A 6,835-nucleotide genomic window follows, 5' to 3' on the forward strand; every position below is an offset into this window, starting at 1 on the left:
TTGCCTATCAGATTGGAGGCAGTGCAGGTGTAGGTTCCTGGGAGCTCGGAGGAGGCGGGGAAAAGAGCTTCTTGGACATCTGAAGACTGCCAACTGTACAGAGGAGTGGGCCTTCCAGTAGCCGTGCCATTTAAGGTGGTTTTCTCCCCCACTCTGATGTCCAGGGTCTCAGCTTCAGGTCTGGAATAGGTTGGGGGGTCTGATTCCCTTTGTACCACTTCACAACCAGGTTCTGTAGAGGAGCGATGTTCTGTATGTCACACTGCAGCTGGTACTCTGTCCCCTCCACCATGGGACCAGAGTGGTTCAGAGGAGAGATGGAGATGCTGTCTGGAGTCTCTGTAGAGGAGGTCAACAAGGTAAAAAACCCTCAATGCTGATATACGGTTAAACAGAAACATAACTTTCACATTCACAAGGAGGAAAATACTCACTGTAAAGAATGACTGGAAGCACTTCTATGGGTTGGTCGCTGTTAGTGAGGGTCATGTAGCATTTAGGTTCTATTGTCCAATCAGTAAGGTTATCCACAGTCCAGATGACAATGTTGACAGCTTGTTCTAAACCTGTACCTCCGTATGTGGCCTCCCAGCCCATCCCCTCGTGGTCTGTGGATGATGTGCTGCAGTTGACTGAGACTGAGTCTCCATATCTCACCACCACTCTGGGAGGGTTGAGCACAAGAGGAGAGGAGGCATGTGTAGGCCTGCCTACCGGTCAGACCACATGACATGTGAGCAACATGGCAATGATTACATGCAACCATAAAATAGCACTGACATAACAAAGCAATGTCTGTCAATAAACATATATGTGCTAGTATTTTTGCTGGTTTGTATTACAATCTCTCTGCTGGCCAAGACAACTGGTTTGACTATGCAAAACTGAACGTTTGAAGTGGCCATACTTTTCTCTATCAGAGGGTAAGCGAAATTTGCCTATTGATTCTGCAAAAAAAAGGACACAGTGTCACTCAGTCAAGTCAGGAACAATGGAGTAAATGATTCAAACTTTTAATATTGATAGTGCTCTAAGGCAGGGGTTCCCAAACTTTTGCACTCAGACCCCTTCCAGCATTGTGGAACATCCTGCACCCCCCTGTGCATGCGCCACGTCTATTTCTATGGGCAAAAGCACTGTTCATGACACAAACTGTTCACACCCCTCTTGTTGGCGAAGAGAAAATCTTGCAGGTTTAAAGCTTATTTCCTGCAATTCTACACATTTTGTCATGAGGTGCAGAGACAATTTATCATTTTTAAAGCTAATTTTTTTGCAATTCAATACATTTTGCCATGTCCAATGTGTATTTATGTGATATTTAAGTGATTAAACATTACATCAAAATCTATGGGGCAAGAAACCTAGCAATAAAACCTTAGCTGACATGGGTAATAAAAAAAAATCAGTCGGGCTTTCAATTTATTAATGTGGTTGAGAGTTGTAACAGTAGAATGCACAAGGTGCAATTTCGAAATTTGGTAGTGCATGGGAAGTTTTTATCTTGTTATGTCATTCACTGACAGACATTAGAGAGCTATTTATAACATGTCAGAAATGTACAGTTGATCAACTAGCCCATGTTAGCTAGGTAGGTATGTCAGGCTAACCAGCTTGTAGTTATCATGGCCAGTGTTACGGATACAGGTATCCTGTGTCTTTTTGTGTTCTTCCTCTCCTTCTGCCCTAATCACAGGTGTCCTGTATGTTCCTGATTGGTGGTCGTTGGGGTGTCTGCTGATTGCTAAGGTGGACCAATCAGTGAATATTCCTCTGCATTGCACCAACTGTTTCTGGTTTTTCAATCACACATCCCATTGTTTAAAAGCTGGTCAGTTGTGTTTGTTGTTAGGGAGACGATTTCTGTATGTGAGTATGGATACTGTGGTGTCCTGTGTTTTGTTTACTCACTAAGTTGCTGGTTACTCTGTTTGGTAACTTTGTTAGACTACTTTTCGTATGTGAGTATGGATACTGTGGTGTTTTGTGTACTCACTCATTTGCTGGTTACTCTGTTTGGTAACTTTGTGTGTTTCTGGGAAAAGGGGAATTTAAGCAAGTTGCCCTTGGGCGTACATTACCCTTAGGAAGAAAACTGTCTAAAAACACTAGTTAGACCTGAGCGGACCACCCACTGTACTTTTGTATGATTAGCAGTAGCTTAGCGGTTCTTGAGGCAGGCAAGATCAGTTTAGGGGTGTTTTACACCATTGTTTCATTTCTTGGGTCCTGCTCAGCCCTTTTTCCTAAACCTTTACCGTGTGTTTAAAAATAAACCTTATATGTTTGACGGTAGTTTATGGTTGTCGTGTAGTTTTTGTTCTCACTGTTCCATGTCACGATTCTAATTTGCATGAATTATGTTACGGGTCTCTTCTCCATCCACCCTAGACGTTTAAAGCCACGGGGTTCGTAACAGCCAGAATATGTGCCCATGGGGGCCTCCATTGATTTTGTTGACTCACTCAGGTATCATATGAACACATTTAAGACATTGCAAAATGTGTAGAATTGCAGGAAATTTGCTTTAAAACTGCACAATTTTTTTCTCTGCCCATGGCAAAATATGTAGAATTTTGGGTAAATTCGCTTAAAACATGATAAATGTTATTTCTGCCAACAAGAGGAGAGTGAGCAATTTGGGGTCATATGGTTCGCGACTCGCGAGGTGGGGGGTTGTTACTATGCCGACAAAGACAATATCCATCCAGACTTTTACCACCTATGAAATGACTGACATGACAAGAGAAACTGATGATACAGTACCCAATTTTGAAATTGCACCTTGTGCATTCTACTATTACAACTTTCAAGCTTAAATTGAAAGCTGGACTGAGTTCCTCAAAAACCCTCCCTGCTGACCCCAAGGGGGGTGCGCCCCACAGTTTGGGAACCACTGCTCTTAGGGACCAAATTCGAGAGAAACAATTTCTATTCTTCAAAATGAATCTACCACACCCACCAATAGAGATCTTTCTTGATCAGATATCTTTCTTGATCAGAGACATATTGATTCAGTGGGAGAGATTGGACTTGGACTTCAAATAGTCAAAAACAAGTTTACTATGACTTCCAGAAAGTTTATCATCAATCCTAGAAAATACAATTAAATAGTAATTGAGTTGTTTAAACAATGTAATATTCACACGGTAATACGAACAGCAAACATCTGTAGTTCAACAAAAAAGTACAGTGAGGGAAAAAAGTGTTTGATCGCCTGCTGATTTTGTACGTTTGCCCACAGAAAAAGAAATTATCAGTCCATAATTTTAATGGTAGGTTTATTTCAACAGTGAGAGACAGAATAACAACAAAAAAATCCAGAAAAACACATGTTAAAAATTGATTTGCATTTTAATGAGGGAAATAAGTATTTGACCCCTCTGCAAAACATGACTTAGTACTTGGTGGCAAAACCCTTGTTGGCAATCACAGAGGTCAGACGTTTCTTGTAGTTGGCCACCAGGTTTGCACACATCTCAGGAGGGATTTTGTCCCACTCCTCTTTGCAGATCTTCTCCAAGTCATGAAGGATTCGAGGCTGACGTTTGGCAACTCGAACCTTCAGCTCCCTCCACAGATTTTCTATGGGATTAAGGTCTGGAGACTGGCTAGGCCACTCCAGGACATTAATGTGCCTCTTCTTGAGCCACTGGCCGTGTGTTTTGGTCATTGTCATGCTGGAATATCCATCCATGACCCATTTTCAATGTCCTGGCTGAGAGAAGGAGGTTCTCACCCAAGATTTGACGGTACATGGCCCCGTCCTTCATTCCTTTGATGCTGTGAAGTTGTCCTGTCCCCTTAGCAGAAAAACACCCCTAAAGCATAATGTTTCCACCTCCATGTTTGACGGTGGGGATGGTGTTCTTGGGGTCATAGGCAGCATTCCTCCAAACACGGCAAGTTGAGTTGATGCCAAAGAGCTCCATTTTGGTCTCATCTGACCACAACACTTTCACCCAGTTATCCTCTGAATCATTCAGATGTTCATTGGCAAACTTCAGACGAGAAATTTGATACACTGCCGATTTTGCAGGTCTTCCTACTTACAAAGCATGTAGAGGTACAAAAATCCAGAAAATCACATTGTATGATTTTTAAGTAATTAATTTGCATTTTATTGCATGACATAAGTATTTGATACATCAGAAAAGCAGAACTTAATATTTGGTACAGAAACCTTTGTTTGCAATTACAGAGATCATACATTTCCTGTAGGTCTTGACCAGGTTTGCACACACAGCAGTAGGGATTTTGGCCCACTCCTCCATACAGACCTTCTCCAGATCCTTCAGGTTTCGGGGCTGTCGCTGGGCAATACAGACTTTCAGCTCCTCCAAAGATTTTCTATTGGGTTCAGGTCTGGAGACTGGCTAGGCCACTCCAGGACCTTGAGATGCTTCTTACGGAACCACTCCTTAGTTGCCCTGGCTGTGTGTTTCGGGTCGTTGTCATGCTGGAAGACCCAGCCACGACCCATCTTCAATGCTCTTACTGAGGGAAGGCGGTTGATGGCCAAGATCTCGCGATACATGGCCCCATCCATCCTCCCCTCAATACGGTGCAGTCGTCCTGTCCCCTTTGCAGAAAAGCATCCCAAAGAATGATGTTTCCACCTCCATGCTTCACGGTTGGGATGGTGTTCTTGGGGTTGTACTCATCCTTCTTCTTCCTCCAAACACGGCGAGTGGAGTTTAGACCAAAAAGCTATTTTTTTTGTCTCATCAGACCACATGACCTTCTCCCATTCCTCCTCTGGATCATCCAGATGGTCATTGGCAAACTTCAGATGGGCCTGGACATGCGCTGGCTTGAGCAGGGGGACCTTGCGTGCGCTGCAGGATTTTAATCCATGACGGCGTAGTGTGTTACTAATGGTTTTCTTTGAGACTGTGGTCCCAGCTCTCTTCAGGTCATTGACCAGGTCCTGCCGTGTAGTTCTGGGCTGATCCCTCACCTTCCTTATGATCATTGATGCCCCACGAGGTGAGATCTTGCATGGAGCCCCAGACCGAGGGTGATTGACCGTCATCTTGAACTTCTTCCATTTTCTAATAATTGCGCAAACAGTTGTTGCCTTCTCACCAAGCTGCTTGCCTATTGTCCTGTAGCCCATCCCAGCCTTGTGCAGGTCTACAATTTTATCCCTGATGTCCTTACACAGCTCTCTGGTCTTGGCCATTGTGGAGAGGTTTGAGTGTGTGGACAGGTGTCTTTTATACAGGTAACGAGTTCAAACAGGTGCAGTTAAAACAGGTAATGAGTGGAGAACAAGAGGGCACCTTAAAGAAAAACTAACAGGTCTGTGAGAGCCGGAATTCTTACTGGTTGGTAGGTGATCAAATACTTATGTCAAGCAATAAAATGCAAATTAATTACTTAAAAATCATACAATGTGATTTTCTGGATTTTTGTTTTAGATTCCGTCTCTCACAGTTGAAGTGTACCTATGATCAAAATTGCAGACCTCTACATGCTTTGTAAGTAGGAAAACCTGCAAAATTGGCAGTGTATCAAATTTCTTGTTCTCCCCACTGTATATGTGCTTTCTTGAGCAGGGGGACCTTGCAGGCGCTGCAGGATTTCAGTCCTTCACGGCGTAGTGTGTTACCAATTGTTTTCTTGGTGACTATGGTCCCAGCTGCCTTGAGATCATTGACAAGATCCTCCCGTGTAGTTCTGGGCTGATTCCTCACCGTTCTCATGATCACTGCAACTCCACGAGGTGAGATCTTGCATGGAGGACCAGGCAGAGGGAGATTGACAGTTATTTTGTGTTTCTTCCATTTGTGAATAATCGCACCAACTGTTGTCACCTTCTCACCAAGCTGCTTGGCGTTGGTCTTGTAGCCCATTCCAGCCTTGTGTAGGTCTACAATCTTGTCCCTGACATCCTTGGAGAGCTCTTTGGTCTTGGCCATGGTGGAGAGTTTGGAATCTGATTGATTGATTGCTTCTGTGGACAGGTGTCTTTTATAAAGGTAACAAGCTGAGATTAGGAGCACTCCCTTTAAGAGTGTGCTCCTAATCTCAGCTCGTTACCTTTATAAAAGACACCTGGGAGCCAGAAATCTTTCTGATTGAAAGGGGGTCAAATACTTATTTCCCTCATTAAAATGCAAATCAACTTATAACATTTTTGACATGCGTTTTTCTGGATTTTTTTGTTGTTATTCTGTCTCTCACTGTTCAAAAAAGTCATTTTTTTGTCATACCTGTGGTATATGGTCTGATATACAACAGCTTTCAGCCAATCAGCATTCAGAGCTCAAACCACCCACTTAAAAAAAGTAATGTTAGGCAATTTTCTGGCAATTGTGACTATTATGTGCCAGACGTTAAGACTACAAACCGTTATAAATGGCTTATTTGCGAGATTGACTTGTCATTTCAATAAGCTAGGCCTACTGACTAAAATCTGGGTTCATGATTGTAATTCAATTTTGACATGGTTTGGTTAACTAGATGCAGGTAGCCTATATCCCCTGATAGACCTACATCTAATTTCAGATAGCCTAAAGTAACCTAGGCAAGATGTAAAATGAACGATTTAGCAGCTTGCTTAGTTCAAATTGACAGACTAATTTATTCAACATGAATAGCGAGGCGATTTCGAGGTAAGAAGTGCTTCTGTTGCTCTACTGGAATAGGCTAGTGAGGATGGGGTCGTCATTTCAATCACTGATTCTTAATAATAAGGATATGAACTGATTTTTTTTTTTTTACCTGTATCCTAATCTGACTGACTGTTACCTTCAGTCTAATGCATTCTAATAACAGCTGATCGGCAATTGCGATAGAACTGTGACCATGATCACAATTGATAACTTCC

Source organism: Coregonus lavaretus, assembly GCF_964263955.1.
Source record: "Coregonus lavaretus genome assembly, chromosome: 28".
Lineage (NCBI taxonomy): Eukaryota > Metazoa > Chordata > Actinopteri > Salmoniformes > Salmonidae > Coregonus > Coregonus lavaretus.